The sequence below is a fragment of the Dermacentor variabilis genome, unplaced genomic scaffold (assembly GCF_050947875.1).
Source record: "Dermacentor variabilis isolate Ectoservices unplaced genomic scaffold, ASM5094787v1 scaffold_15, whole genome shotgun sequence".
Taxonomy (NCBI): domain Eukaryota; kingdom Metazoa; phylum Arthropoda; class Arachnida; order Ixodida; family Ixodidae; genus Dermacentor; species Dermacentor variabilis.
Window position 1 is genome coordinate 3,951,619 of NW_027460313.1, and position 16,919 is coordinate 3,968,537.

A 16,919-nucleotide genomic window follows, 5' to 3' on the forward strand; every position below is an offset into this window, starting at 1 on the left:
GATCAGTATTGGTTTCCCTCGACATGCTGTTGCCCACTCGGGTGGGTTGGAGTTGGTCATTCCATAACGTAAGACCGTGCTGCTGTGCGGCGTCGTGAACCCGTGCCCCTTTCTTGGTGGTATTGGGGTAGCTCTAGTCAGCGTGTGGGGCGTTAAAGTCCCGTACTACAACGAGCCGGTTGCCGATAACGTCCTTGCAAAGGACCCGGACGAAGTGGTCGTAGTGGAGTAGCTGCTCCCACGGCGGGCTGTAGAGATTGGCCAGGTATAGGCTCTGTTGATTCTTGCGAGTAGGCAACATCTCCACTATGGTGTGTTCGATTTCAGTGTCTTCAATTTCGTGAGGCTGGGCGGTTAGTGTCTTCTTGACAAGACTTTTGGGGCGGGCAGTGTGTGCCATAGTATTGTAGCCGGGCAGCCTTATTTTCTTGGTGTTGGTTTCCTGTAACGCCATTATGTCAGGGTTGTTTGAGATGTTCTTGCAGGTTGGCCGAGCGGGGTCTATAGAATCTGCAATTCCAGTACCAAATGCGGAGGGTGGTAAGCGGCTCGGTATGTCTACGTTTGGGAGCCGCCATGTTGGTGGTTTTCCTCCACCTGGAGTAGGTGGCTTGGTGTTTTCGAGCTAGAATCCTCCGCGGATTCCACTTGTACTGTCTTTCGTCCTTTGTGTTCGGTTCCTAACTGCTCCGCCAGATGTTCATGAGTCACGAACTTCTTGTAAGCATAGGTCATGAAGTTGTCTTGTTTTGCCATGAAGCCATACAGTTTGGCGTCGAGTGTGGTGACCATATGGATTAGTGGCTCTACCTTTTCCATGATTTTAGTTATCACTTTCTGTATGGTTCTGTCTGCTGATGCGAGAAGTTTTGTAGTGCGGGCTTCCTCGAACACTTGAAGGCATCGTTCAACAAGGTCGAGAATCTTCGCTTCATGTACTTGCAGCCGTTCGTTTACCCACTTCATTATTCTGGCTTCTACCTGTTTTAGTATGCTTCCTTCTACTCTCTTCGCTACTCTTTCCTCGAGGTCTGGCGTGTTGCGCTCGGCTACCGGTTGTTGTTGTTGTATCGTCCTCTTAGATCCTGTACTTTATGTTCTAGAGTCCGTATCGTCGCTGTCTCCCGAACTGCTCGGGTTGCGTGAGGAATTCGAGGCGCTGCTGCCGTTCGCCGTGGCGACGTAAGTGATTCGCCTTACGGAGCGAGACCGTGACCGAGAGCGGGATGTAGAGCGCCATCTTAGTATAGAGCGAGAGTGTCTCCGGCCAGGTCTTTGTCGAGGCGAGGGCCCCTGTGGAGCTATCCGAGGCGGTAACCAGCGCGGGGAAGTCTTCGGTGCTCGAGCTCCAGTGGTTATCTCAGGCACAAACGTTGTCAAGCTGCTGTCTTCTTACTTGGTAGGAGGGCATGTTGTTGCGGAGTTTCTTCTTGCATTCCTTGCCTGCCGTTTCGTGGCCTTCGCTGCAAATCTTGGATTTCGGGTGACAATCGTGTTCTTCCGTGACCCCATCGCGACCGCATGTGTAGCAGAAGATGGCTCTCGGCTGAGGGCAGATATCCTGTCGGTGTCCGATGGCGCCGACAGGATAACTCGTTAGGGCTTGCACCTGAAGTCACCACTCTTGTACGTTACGTAATAAGGGACCGTCGAAGGGGATAACCGCCGCTGTTGAAGATCCTAGCATGCGCGCGACGAGAACCGTGTATCTTGAGTCCACTCGAAGGCCGGCAACAATCTCCGCGGGACTTGTACCCTGTTCGAGGCCGTATATCACTCCGCGGCACACATCGTCTGGGTGTCGAATGCGGGAATTTACTTGATAGACGGTTCCGCCGAGTTGTATGGTGTTGATATGCTGTTGTTTGGAAGCTCGTTCTGTACTTGACGTGCTCGCGATGGTTAAATTCTCTAGTTTATAACTTGTACTCGGACATTATTGCGAAAGTCTTGCTGGACCAAACCACTGGATCTTTCGATAGCATGTGTCACTGCGATGAGCGTTTGCTTCGAGAGGTCAAGTCTTGCTTCAGGGCGGAAGACGATTTTGAAGACATCAGTAGGGATGGGTCGCATCCTCAGAATGCGTTGGCGCTGCGGTAGTGATTCTGCTTGAGGTTTGGGGTCTGGTTTCCGGACTTCCATGGTTCGTTCCTAGATTGCTGTATTGTCTTCTTTTGCTGATCTGCCTTTACGACCAACTTGTAGCCAGTAGATGTGGGCTTTGCCCGCCATTTTGCCGCGGTTCGCGTCGTATGTCTACTGTGGTATGGTGTCAAAGTTAGCCCCGGTCACCTCCATTCGCGCCGTTCTCGGCTCCTCTTGTAAAGTGTTCGCCATCTGTGTTTCCAGAAAAGCGTGCGCGCTTCGCCTCAGATGCTGGTTCTGCGTGATTCACTGCTACTGCGTGAGTGCCATGCGCGTGCGCCACGGGCCTGCAGGCGCGAGCCGCTGGTCTCCCGCTCGTGGCACGGGTGCTCCGGCGTTAGTGTTATTTTGGAGCGAACGGTCACAGACTGTTCAGGGTTCGATTATTCGAGTAAAGGTCTACTCACTGCGTCGTGGCTTGTGTCAAACGATGTCTTGCAACTTTAGGAATCCGAGGTTACCAAATTCGCTGAGTTTCCAAGCAATGTTCCACACAAAATAGCGTGTGTGGAAGCAGGAGCCCATGTGAGGCACGACTGTGCTCTGCGGCCCCTGGTGGGTTTTTTTCAAAGTGACAGTAAGAACCTGAATTTTACAGCCACCCCTCCCCAACCCCCCAAGGAAAAGAAAGAAAGAATTGCGAGACGTCGGTACGTCCTCATATTTCAGTTAGATTTTGGTAGTAGAAACTTCAAGGTAGGGATTGAGTTATGAAGATCGAAATTTAGCCGGAACATTGCCGGATTACGAAGCTGACAAAGTGACGCACACAGAAATGAGCTAACTGGAGAAGTGGTACACTGTCTTGCCTCATTCTGCCCTTATTTGTGCGTGCAGGGTATTGCGCTTCTTTAGCCTTAAAATCTCCATGCCAAGGCCTAAATGCAGGCAATGAAACGAAGTAATTACTACATTATTTGACTGGATGGAACTATGGTGGATTTCAGAATTAAGGAGGCAGTGAAATTATTAGGCACAAAAATCTTCACCAACCTTCCAACTAGCGTAACCCCCATCGAGTAATTTATGAGCCACAATTGTGCAATATTACCCGACCACATCCCTAATAAGCGCAAGTTCTTTCATCGGATACACATACACTCAGGAAAATGACTCTCGAAGGTAGATTGTATATTGAAACACCCATTTTATGCCCTCACTTTCTCTGAAAATTTCGAAAATGCGTGCATTCATTAGCAGACAAGTGTAAGATCATCCTTTCACTATTTCAGAGTGCTAAAAGAACGTTGTTGCAACATATACACATTGCAGAATGTAAGGGTGCTCTGGCATTTCAACATTTCAAGCAAGTAAAAAGCCATAAGATAATAATTCGGAACAATTTGCACCAATTCATTGTTCAAGCATGTTATATTGTCACAGCAGGCTGTGGATGTCAACCTGCTACCTCATGCACATTGCGTCCACGGTGGCGAAGCGAAAAGACATAGCTTTTTCTTTTATTTCTTCCCCGGCCTTTATTTTTTTTTATCAATGGCTTGCCTTGCGTTGTTTCAGCTCAATGTTCTTTTATAGATAACATGTCAATCAGCAGCGGATGATAGCCTGTCATCCCATCGTACTTCATCAGGCGCATGTCTTTTTAATTAGCATTGGGCTGCCTCAATATTATGTGAAGTAAGTCTTGCACTGTTTTGGATAAACATTCGCACGTGCATTCAGAGCAATATACTACCGATAAGGACACAGTATGTATTGTGGAGTTTGAGTACCCCAATCGTAAATTGGAAAGACACAACGACTTCGTTCTCTTCACTCCTGACTTTCATATGTTACTGCTAGCTTTGCTTTAAATGATTTATCTTGGAGCTGATTTACACATATTCTGGAGCACTCAACAAGGTGGCGTCATCTCATCGGGGCAGCTAGAGCTCTACGTTAATTTTTGGGCATTTGTCGGCAAATTGTAGGGCGTTATTAAAAGCATAGTAGACCCTCACCCATTATCGGGCTTCAAGGGGAGTAGAATCAGCGCGAACATTCATACTACACAAAGAATTTTTATTGTTCTGATACATAGGATGACCGAGTAGTCATGATGCAAGTATACTTAATTAGAAAATACTTTCGGCAGAGTCAACAACGAGATTATCTTTTTTCAATATCAATCATTCGATATTTATTCGCTTTCATTCAATTATTCCTTATTTGCCGTCATTTATTTACAAAAAAAAGCTGGGACAAGAACTAAAAGCTGCTTGTTTGCAGCTCGAAGAGGTTCTTGCCCATATACATGACAACGAGGAGAAATAAACGCCATAACATGAAACAATGTGTACACTTAAGCAGGGAGCAGATCCAGCAAATCTATAAAACTGTATATGTGAATATGTAGGGAAACACTTGACATTCGCAGTTATTTTCACTGCGACAACATTTCAAACTTTACAAATAACATTGCCATGAGTACATGCTCAAACACAGATATTTCAGAAAATAATATTGTACGAGCACATACCAAAACACAGGCAATACTAAAGCGTCTAGAAACATCGGCAAAGTTACATCGTAGATGAAAAAATATGTGCTTGTGCATATATTATATGCATAACTAATATGCATACAAACTCAACTATTATTGTATGTTATTTAAAAAAACAGAAAGCAAAATATCTAACATAAAAAAATAGGTTGCAACGTCTTATCTCTTAAAATAATCGGTTTGAATTAGCTGGTTTCGTAATGGCTTATTTAGAAATGTTATTTTCCCGATACCTAAAGATGTAGCTCCTTTGATAAAGTTGCAACACATCTGGCCAAGCTACATCATCCATAATGTGTACTTTAGAGTGGGAAAAGCCATTCATTTCTTTTGCCTAACCTTGCATAGAAAATCTGTACACACTGAGAGAAACTGCATCCTTAAGCGTATTTTCTTACTATAACTCATACCCTTACACTCATAGAAAAAGCTCTCTAGGGGCTAATATGCCCATCTGATTGGGTGATATTTTGTAATGAATTTGACCGTTTACACCGATTTGTCTTTCGCCAAAATGCTCATTCCCTGTTATTTTTGTAGCAATATATTTTAAGCTATTCCTACTCTAGTCTCTCGAAGTTCCACGTAAGTATTCCAGAATTCTTTTCCAATTCGTATGAAACAAATGCTGCGAGAAAAAATTTATCAGTCTTCATTCGAACAGCGGGCCTACGCATTTCAAGAAGGAAGTCTTTCCTTTCGATGTTTTTAGCATTTGACAAATTTTATGTGTTTCTGTTGGTGATCCTTCTAACTGGTAATAAAGAAATTAAAAAAATTTGACCACGCCATGGACACAACAAAACGGAATAATACAGCGCCTCAAGGGCGTAGTAGCGCCTCCACCTGCTGTGATAGACTGACGTGACACTCTGCAGTGCTTCCGTTTATCTATAACTTTTTACCAAACTGAAATAGTGGAAGTGAAGCTAGCAATAAGGTGTGAACGGCAGAAAGGGAACAAAGTAAGTGCGCCTTTCCAATTTATGACCGGGCCGTTCAATCGCCACAATAAATGCCATGTTCTTAGCTGTAGCAGGCTGCTCCTCACGCACCTGCGAATGTTTCTTTATAAACCGATATCGATGAAACAGCACAAGGCTTACGGCGCCTAACATCACACCGGCCCTGATGCAACACCAGAAACAACATGCGCCTAAAGCATTAGCCGATGCACAACTATTTGCTGACAACTGGCAATTGATCTGTAAAACAACACCGAGTCGAAACAACCTAAACGAAGCCAATAATAAAAAAATCTAATGGTAGGGTAGTAAACAAAACAAAAAGGTCGTGTTTTCCACTTTCTCACCGGAGAACGCACACAAAGTATTCTGATAACATGACGTGTTCAAACAACGACTTGACGTTAATTGCTCGAAAACACACACATATAACTTTTCACTTGCTTATGCATATTTGCTTTCTTGCAAATGTCTTTTTAGACTTAAATTCAGCAAGGTACATGTTTTCCACAAACATTCTTGCAGCACCCTAAAATTATTCAAACGGTGCTGTAAGGGTACTCTACTATCGAATGCGGGCATTTTCGAAACTTGCAGATCAAATTTGATAAAACACTTTAAAAAGCTTGCACAGCTTGGGGCGTATCCTGTCCCACGGCAAATCATGGTCATTCGCCTTGCTTGCGTCTCCTTTCATTAACGCTGCGAGCCCGGTACTTCCACGTCACGAATGACATGCGCCTTATCAGCGTGACATAGCATTCTCGACAAGAAAGTAGCGAGCGTATATTTCTCAAGAAAGCGAACGGAAGTAACCTAGATGAAGCTAATTGTTGCGGGACAAGATAAGCCGGAAACTGTGCAAAGTTCTTCAAGAGTGAATGCCAGCAACTTTATATCGTTTCACTTAAAACACCTCTAGCGTTGAAGGCCGAAGTTTACTTCATAGAAATCTTGATTTAGAATAATATTAAACTTTGAAAACAGTTCTACAGCATGTACGTCTAATGGCGCATTCGCGACATGACAGACGTCTTTTTGTTTCTTTTCTTGTAGCAATACTAATTTACTGATCCTCTTAGACGTGTTAACCCACACTAGATGGCAGAACACTATATGGAAATAGAATAATCAAATAAGTATGTTCAGCTTATGAAGCACACCGTAGCGGGGGACATGAGAAATTTGGACCAATGAGGTTCTTTACGTGCCCCTAAATCTAAGCACACGGGTCTTTTCACATTTCGCCCCCAAGGAAAAGCGGCAGTCATGGCCGTGATACGATCCTGCGCCCTCGTACTCTGCAGCCCAACACCGTAGCCACTAAGCAATCACGGAGATCACCAGCGAGAGCTTCAGAAGCGCTGTCGCTATGGCAACGTTGACGTTTCGCGTAAGCGTTCCGGTACTCCTTTGCGAAAAATGGCACGTCACTTCCGCCAAATTTTCCCCGACACTTCCGTGCTAGCCGGAGCCTCTCCTACGCTTTCCTTCCTCCAAGACGCGACGTGAATATTGTTGTACTTCGCCGAAGTGGTGCGAGCACCATCGATTATGATAGAACCTTCGACATGTGGTGTACAAAAGCTGATGCGTTTGACCCGCAGATAAAATTTTCGACGATCGTCGACTGGGCTCGCCGCTATCGTTGCGCTAAGAATGTCACTTGCTTTTAGGGGCACAGGTTGGCGCAGTAAATAGTTAGTTCTGTGATACACAGTTAATAATGAGAAAGCATACAAACCCTGAAGCGGAAAACGTAGTGTGATCAAGCGATGGCACCAAAATTAGCTGACGACGCAAAGAGTAACAACAAGTCAAAAATGCTCCTATGGGCAGCGAATTTCCCATGAACGTTCCTGTGAACAATGTAAATAATTGCCATCCAAAAGAAAATGTGGTACATTTGCGTCTTCCTGGGAATAGAACTCGGGCTTTCAGGTGTGCAAGGGAGCACGGACGCCATGGCGGCTACACGGTTCTGGATGACTAAAGGTGTCCCTAGTGCGTGCGTCATTGCACACGTGACACGGTAGCTATCCGGCTGAGTAAACCTGTGGAGTAGTGCGTGCATCGTTGGGCACGTGACGTGGCAGCCAATGGGGAGAATGTGAGGAGGAACTTCTTGTGTTGCCTCAGTAGTAATACAGTAGAAACGAGGGCGAATCAGACAGTATTTGCCCCAATTCATAAGTCAAATTACGGCTGTAAATGCGAAGTCAAGATATGTGATCCCAGTGGCGGACCTTTCTTGGGCGGTCCGGCCTTACCTGCTGGTAGCTCCGCGGCACGGCGCTGCTGTTAATTGTTTAAGTTCAAGGTTGTGCTTCACACGTCCACGGCATACGAGTAACGACGTTTTATTCGTTTCCTATGGAACAAGAGACCAACGCATCGAAATCCATAGCGAAATGCAGCCAACATATGGGGAAAGCTACCTCTTTTTAAGAAATATGTAGTGCTGGTGTTGGGAATTGGCAAAAGGCTTTGAAGACTTGCATGACAATTAGCTTTCGGGGAGGCCGCGTGCGTCACTTGTTGACGACAGCTCTGTTCATTTGTCTGGGAGAGTCTGTACCACCCACCATACAGTTAGAACCTCGCCCCTACTGATTTACAAGTTTTCGGTCCGCTGAAGAAGTACCTGGCATGAGAGTGATTCGCGTGCAAAGATGAAGCCAAGCCAGTCCGACTGTAGTTCCACAGCCAAACTGAAGAATTCTACCACAGGCACATCTCAAATTTATTGCTGCGATGGTACAAATGTCTGAGACGGGGTCGGGGAAACTCGGAAAGTAGTCTAAGGTGCGTATAATCGTACGTATATTTGTAACTACATGTATGCACCTGATATTGGTTAATAAAAACTGGGGTAAAGACTTCCTGGTTCGCCCTGGTAGTAAATGGTATAACATTGTTAAATGGTTAATAATTATGCGTAAAATGAGAATTCAATTGAATTAAGGTGAAATAAGGTGAATTACAGTGAAACAAGTAAATGCAAGTTAGAACAAGTTAGAGTAAGGTGACTTGAGGCCGAGTAAAGTGATTGAAGGTTAATTAAAGTGATTGAAGGTGGATCAAGGTAGATTTGAATGTTTTCGCAATTCAGTCACTCGAGCATACTTATGTGACTGTTAATTTTGCCACTGTGTTACTTCATCGTTATTACTGCGTGTTCAACTGTTTCGTCCCACATGAAATTTTCAATATATATGACCCCCAAAGTTTTCAGGTTAGAAACACGTTTCATAACTTCGACCCAACCTGCAAAGTAATTATTTGCTGAGGTTTTCTTGAAGGTGATTGTTTTTCTTGCTTTTAATTTGAGAGAACCGACCTTGCTTTATTCGCCCAAGTGTTTCATAGTGTCATTAACTAAGAGTGAGAGATTATTCGTATTACGAGACTGGTCGACAACGCAGATGTGAACCCTTTCTGCAAGGCACATCAGTCATTTTTGGGCACCGAGATAGGATAACTAGGGAGGTTGTAGAGGCTTTCTACATTCGAAGAAATGGTTCCGCTTGGGTCAGGCAGCCCGCGATAAACTTTCACACGAGTGAAATAGTTCATCTCGACAAATTCTTTGTCGCTGCAAGTCCAACACAATAATGACCCACGATAAAGGCCTGAGTCAGAGCATTGTTTCTACGTTTTACGCTCTCGCAGATTTTAGTATTTTTTATTTGTATGTTTTCTATGAGTATTACTGTGTCATAATTAAATTTCTGCTTTCTGAAAACTTTTAGCGGGTTCGGAGTGCGTTTACGAAATGATTTACTTTGCTTCTGATCTGTTTCAACTGATAAATAGGCATGAATTTCAGAGAATAAACTTTAATCTTAAGCAGCGCTCATCTTCTGTGGTCTTCCTTCTTGTGTCCTGGTTTTCTTTTGTGCCTTAAGTCAGTATGAAGTGTTACAAGCTCGCCCAGACCTCAGTTCTTGTAGACCTTATAGAAAATAAACACGTGAATATTGCTTTTGATGTGATGTGCTAAATTCGGAGTTGTGCGCTGCCATTCGTTACTTTGGACATTTCATAAACAAATCAAATGAATTAGTCATCAACCACTCTGGAGCATTTATCATGGTAATGCCGAGGGATATGTAACAATGACGAGAACGCGGCCTCTAGCAACCGCCTTCACACGCGCTGGGAGGCCGCGCTCCTCAACCCCGCCCTCGAGGAGCAACTGTGGGCTGGCCAGCGGGCCGAGGATGCCGCCAGGACCCACGAACTCCTGGCCGTCACCTAGGCGGGGCCTTTGGCCTTCCCCACCAATTAGCAGGACAGACAATAAAGCTATTTCCCACTCCTCTCCAACCAGAGAACCAACTCCACGCTGAAGCAAGCCATGATGATAAAAATGTGCTTTGTTGCATCAAACGAGAAGGTGGGCGGGAGGAGGGGCACGTGTTGCGGGGGCTACCACTCCGGGTGCTGTTTACGCTAGGGACGCAACTAGGTCCACCAGAGTAGCATGCCGACTTATGGGTATAGTGGGACTCTATGAAGCAGCTACGAGCTACTACAGTAATCAGTACTTAACAGATATAGCAAATAAAATAAGAATTAGGTTACCTTATGATTCAACCTTCTAACAACAACACACTAAAAAGAATAACACAAGTCAGGTGAGACTTAGACGCTTCACAACTCGCATTCACTAATCTTTAGCGGCCGTCCGCCAATTAGTTGACCCCTTCTCGGAAATCCAATTTACCTCGCCGTGTCTCGACGTGGGGGTCATTGCCCCCTGCTATTTCTTGGATTCGAGGCGGCTGCCCGATTTGGGCACCACCACAGCCACTCGGCAAACTTACTTTTACTTCGGTATGAAGCCAGTCGACTCTCCGTTCTCAAGCTGTCAAAATGCGTATTCCTTGCCTCCGCTTAAAATACAACAAATATATACGTGTTCGTATGGGTCACCAAAAGCTTTAGTTGCGCGCAACAATTGCATGCCTTTCCTATACGATGGGCGTATTCTCCTGTCGTTGGACATGATTTCACTACGCACTTTTTTTACGATATGATCACCTGCAAAAAAAATGCGTTTATGTACTTTATATACACTAACATATTTACATCCTCTCCCAATTACTTGTTTCTAAAGTTTCACCTAGCTTTACCTGTACCCATGATTGACATGATCTCGCGTATTGTGATCATGGCAGGGTATAGACCATGCTCTTCGTCACCCAGTAAATGATCGGTTATTGAAGGATAATTTCAGCTCTTTTCCAGGTGAATAAAAGAAATCGTGACTCATGATGGCTGTTTGCTATGTAAACATCGAATATTTGTGACTCTACCAATGATTGAGCAAAACGTGAACAAAGTGAGTGCAGGAGCCAACTTTCGACAAGTGGACTTGTCTTCTTCAAGGCGACGTATGCTTTCCTCGTCTCAGTATATATAGGTGGGGTTCTTCTAAAGGGGAGAGGGTGTGAGGGCGGAGGATGCGGAAACGAGGGAAAATGTGTTAGCGTGTCGAATTGAGAGTAAAGGAACGCTGTGTACAAGGTCAAAGCCAGGCCACAACACCCTCCCCCCCCCCCGGTCTGTCAACGCACGCGCGTTACCCGGCGTGTCAAGGGCGTCTGACACGCCGGCTGACAAAACAAAAAAAAAGGGGGGGGGGCTGGAAAGGAAAGAAAAAACAAGAAAGGGGGGATACGCCAAGAAATCAAACTAAGTGTTGTTGCCTATAGCTTGAAGTTTAGCATAGCGAATGGATTCTAAAGCTCCCTTTGAAACGTTTATGCCTATTGGTTGCAATGTCTTGAACTTATGGATAAAGTATGATTCTCTGTATTTTGTTTCTCGTTCAGAACCGAAATTTGACTGTAAGATGTTGAGTTTAAGTTCAGCAAAGTTATGACTTGGTTGGTTGAAATGCTCGGCGACGGCTTTGGGAAGCTTTTTAGGTGTGTCCGCGCGATGTCCGTTTAATCTGACGTTCATTGATTGTCCTGTTTCACCGATATAGTGTTTCTTACAGAGGGAACATTCAAGCATATAAATCACATCCGAACTTGTACAAGTGAAGCTAGATTTGACTTCATGTGTATAACTATTTGCGGTGCTTTTAATTTTAATGTCACTTTGAAGGTGCCTGCAGGTTTGGCACCTAGGGCGACAACATGCTTTTATTACGGGGGAATGCTGTTGGCTGACTTTTGCGTACACTAACATGTCTTTAAAGTTCTTGTTTCGGCGATAGGTAACCCTGGGTACATCCGCGAGCGCTTTTCGCAGACGCTCGTTACTTGATAATATTATATCCACCTCGTAATTGACCTTAAATCAACGCTAGCAGAAAGGAACTATCCCCAAGTTGCTCTCGATAGAGCTTAAGATGCCGCGTCAAGATTGGAGAGACAATCGGAATTGGCGAAGAGACAGCCCACATTACAATCTGACCGACCGCCGGACTTTATAACAAAATATTCTAATGCACTCCCAAACATAAACAACATCCTAAGGAAATACCACCCAATATTATCAAGTAACGAGCGTCTTTTTTTGTCAGCCGGCATGTCAGACGCCCTTGACACGCCGGCTAACGCGCGTGCGTTGATAGACCGGGGTTGTGCCCTGGCTTTGACCTTGTACACAGCGTTCCTTTACTCTCAATTTGACACGCTAACAGATTTTCCCTCGTTTCCGCATCCTCCCCCCTCACACCCTCTCCCCTTTAGAAGAATCCCACCTATATATACTGTGGCGAGGAAAGCATACGTCACCTTGAAGAAGACAAGTACACTTGTCGAAACGTTGGCTCCTGCATTCACCTTGTTCACGGTTTGCTCATCGTCTTGAATTTCCATCTCCCGCATTCCCCGTCTTTTCTCTGGATACCAATGCTTACCAAGTAGGACCAAGTCACTTATTTAATGCCACTTTGCATTCGTGTGACAAACTACTTTTAATGTACGCTGTAAAATAAATTACACCTCTAAAGGTTAATAATGGTGTAAATCGGTCTGTAACTAACTTCCTTACACCCATTTTGAATGTAACGGTGAGGTAAAGGTTGATTTCACCTTCATTCAAATTTAAGGGCGTAATTTGTTCTTTTTTTGTGTATGCGTGACTGCTGCTAGGGATATGTGCGTTTATTTCATGTCTGTAGCTCACTTACTTCAAATGGCGTTGGTCTTCACATTTAGAACACCTTTCACTGCGTTATATTAGTCAGAGAGGTCCAGAACATGGCTTCCTGCGGGTTTATTGCAACTTCCTGAAGTTTACAGCAAGGCTTGCTGGCAACATCAGTAAAACATTCATGCGAATGTGAAAATGTATGAGTTGCAGAGCATAGAGAGGTTGTATGCTTGAGCTAACCAGACAAAAATAACGGGGTCCGTTTTTCGATTGGTGAGTGGTTGATGTACTATGCCGTTTTGGTTTTTTTTTTACCGGCAACACTATCGATAAAGGGTTCTATACGCAAAACCAGTTGTGATTGATGGTGCTTTGCTAACTGCCTCGTATGACGTTTATCGCTTAGTTGATCGTAGCCTAGGTATGGCACTCTCCTGCGAGCCAACCGCAAGCCAAAACTTCCGTACGAGCCAGTTTGCGATGATGCTTTTCGATTGCCTCGCACTATGTTTACCGTCCAGTTGGCCGTAGTTTACGGATGGCGCTCTCCCGCGAGCTAACCACAAGCCGCCATTCCGCACACGCTTGTTTGTGAGAACCGCACTGCATCCATTGCTTTCAGTTGTTTCCTTGCTATCTCGAATAAAGCCAGCGTACTTTGCACATTAACGACCACTTCCTTTATGCTCGCTAAATACTTGAGTTGTGGTGGACGAATGCATCGTCTAGCTCGCGAAGAGTGTGAAACGTTCAATAAGCACGAACTGTTTTCATCGCAGGGTCAAACAAAAATAAAGAACGTCAACTTGGCAAGGAAAAACATCGTAGAAAATTCATTTCTCTTTAGCCAGCGCGTATTGCTGCGGAAATGAACCTGCACTACATTGATTATTCTGTTACCTAGTTGCAGCTGAAGATCGCCAAACACATACAGCATCAAACATATTCCTAGGGTGGAAATGAAAATAAACATTGAAAACTAGTCTTCTAAGAATGGTCTGCGCAGAACAGGAAGGAAGGGAAGCCTTGGATGCCTTCCTTAGGCGGGATTTTCTACTTGCATTACAATGCAGGCAAATTGTGCATTGCTGTTGTGAGGCGAAATGTGAACATGCAAGGACATGTTATTGCCTCTTGTGCCACTATATGCTTATCTGATTGCTGCAGACGACGTGCAGAAGAAAGTTTAATAAACAAACAGGAATCAAGCATTTGACCGACCCATGATCGATTGTGTGGCTCTCTTTCAGATCGATACTTCACTTTTAGAGGAAATTGCGTGCCGCCACCTCAGCGCTCAAGGCCTGCACACACCTTCGACAGTGCCCGAATCGCATGAAATATACAGCCCGCCTCAAATGTTTTTCATAATAAGATGTCTACGGGAAAGATAAAGTAAATTAGGTCATGGCCAACGCATACGGCTTAGACTGCAGCCGTAGATTACAATGCTTTTTAGCACTTTCCATGCAACGGAAACTTCTTAATTTTAGAACGAAGTACTTATTTCACATACAGCGAGAAACAATGTATCTTTTAAGCTATGTACACGGAGAGGTGACGAAGTGAAATATTGGCAATGGGACCTCTAATATTGAGTATATACAAAAACGAGAAAAGTGGTAAGGCACAGGCACGCAAATATGTAAAATACAAACAATTCACAGTAGACCAGGGGTACCCACGAATCTAAAATTTAATTGATGGGTATAGAATAAAACATTCTCAGAAATGACAGACAATACAATATTAGCAATAACGTCGCGTGCTGACTTTCAACATACCACCTCAGTGTAGTTAATCAGGTGATGTAGACAAGCTTGAAGTAAGGCCTATTAAATTTGTGACTGATCTTTTATAATAGGAACTAACGAATCGTTTTATTGCGTCCCTGTCAACTAAATATTTCCCTGAAAAAAAATGTAACACGCAAGGGTCAGTCTGATGCAAGGCCGGGCACCAAAATATGCTATCCCATTAGAGACCAGTTTCAGTACTGCCTATTCTATCGAAGGGTTTTGAAGAAGTTATGTGTAAAACAAGAATCTCAGTTTATGATAAGCGTTACATCGTGCCAACAAAACAATGTGGTTTTCGCACGGGAATATCGACAAAACTGGCTCTATTAACTCGGGTTTGGAAATAAGAAAATAACGTTAGCACTTTTTGTGCAATATGCTTTAAAGCATTTGACAGGCTAACTTATCAAACTTTGTTCTCCAAACTAGAGCATTACGGGTCTGGCGGAATTTATTGAAAGCTTTTAATTTCTTATCTAAGCCACAGAAAACAACTCGTTTAAATTTTATCAGAACAATCAATTCCACCAGAAAATAAGACAAAGGGTTCCCCAGCGAGCTACTCTATGACCAAACCACTGTTTAACCCTTTGAACGTCGACTTTTTCGGTGACGCTCCTGCAGCTTCATTTATTTTTCACTGATATTATTAAATAAGCACAATGATTTACTTTCGGTTCTGCAGAACGAAAACAATTATACGGATAATGCCAAATCCTGTTGCTATGGTCCTCACACACCCATTGACGTCGGTGACGTGTCGGGAGAGAAGCATGAAAATGCACCGGTACGTCAGTGACCCAAAAGCGTTATTTATATTAATGACAGTGTTACCATTTCTAATGACGCGAAATTAATTCGTTATGCGGACGACAGCAGGCTTTTCTTTCAGTCTCGTAATATGAATAACCACTCACTCTTAGTTAATGGCACTTTGAAACACTTGGTGGAATGAAGCAAGGTCGATTCTCTTAAATGAAAAGCAAGAAAAACAACACCTTCCGAACACCTTCACGAAAACATAAGCAAGAGAGAGAGAGAGAAGTTTAATGACACGAAATGCCGAGAGGTCGGCCTTAGGTATATTCCTCTAGCCAGCTACTCGGCGTTGGGGGAAGGGGAAGAGGGAAAAAAAGAGGGAAGAAAGAGGTGCATGATGGGTACGATGACGATAGAACGAAGATGTAGAATATATGGCAAGCAATTTGGCTTGCTCAAAGTCTGCAATCCAGGCCCGTAATTTTTAAAAAGTTCAGTAATGCCTTGATGGCCTTGAAACTCGACAGAGCATCTGGCCAAGGGCTTAAAATAACGTCCTCCGACAACGGTGCGCTGTCGAGACGCGTAAGGTCCTTGACCAACCTATCACGCTCTTCCACGTACTTAGGGCAGTCACAAAGCACATGACCTATAGTCTCAGTCACATTGCACACCTCACAGTGTGGAGACTCGGTGCGTCGCATGAGGTGCACGTATCCGCGCGTAAACGCTGCCCCCAGCCTTAGTCTGTGCAGAAGAATGGCACAGCTTCGTTGAATTTTCGGTGGTAGCCTGAAATTCATGGTAGGGTCCAATCTCTGGAGTCGTCTGTGGCGATTATCCGGATTGTCCCAGTGCTTTGCTGTCAATTTTCGGATGACACTGGAGAGGAGACAGTTGGCGTCCGCTCTTGAAAAAGGAATTGAAAGCAGTGACTCGCGTTCTTCGAGTGCATAAGCAAAATATTACTTTGCTGGTTGCGTCGATGTTATGGAGCGTGTTTCTAACCTGAAAATTTTGGGAGTCATACTTATTGAAAATTTCATATGGGATGAACCGGTTGAACACGCAGTAGTAACGCTGAAGAACACAGTAGCCAAATTAACAGACACCTAAGTATCCTTACGTGATTGGATTGCGAAAGCACTCAAATCTACCTTGACCCACCTAATGGACTTTTATTAACCTTCATTCACTTTACTTCACCTTAAATCACTTTACTAGGCCTTACGTTAGCTTAGTCTAATTTGAATAAGTTGAATTCTTTTTACTTCACTGTAATTCACCTTATTTCAGTTGAATTCTCATTATTCACCCAAAATTACTAACCATGGATTTAGCGATCTTATACAATTCTTACCAGGGTGAACCAGGAAGTATTTGCTCCTATATTTTATTAGCTAAAATAGGGTGCATACAAGTAACTGCAAATATACGTACGATTCTACGCACCTCACACTACTTTTCCAGTTTGCCCCACACCGTTTCAGACATTTGTCCCATCGCAGCACTAAATTTGAGATGTGCCTGTTGTAGAATTCGTCAGTCTGACTGTGGAACCACAGCCGGACTTCTGTCTTGGCTTCATCACTGCACGTGAATCACTCTCGTGCCAGGTACTTCTTCAGC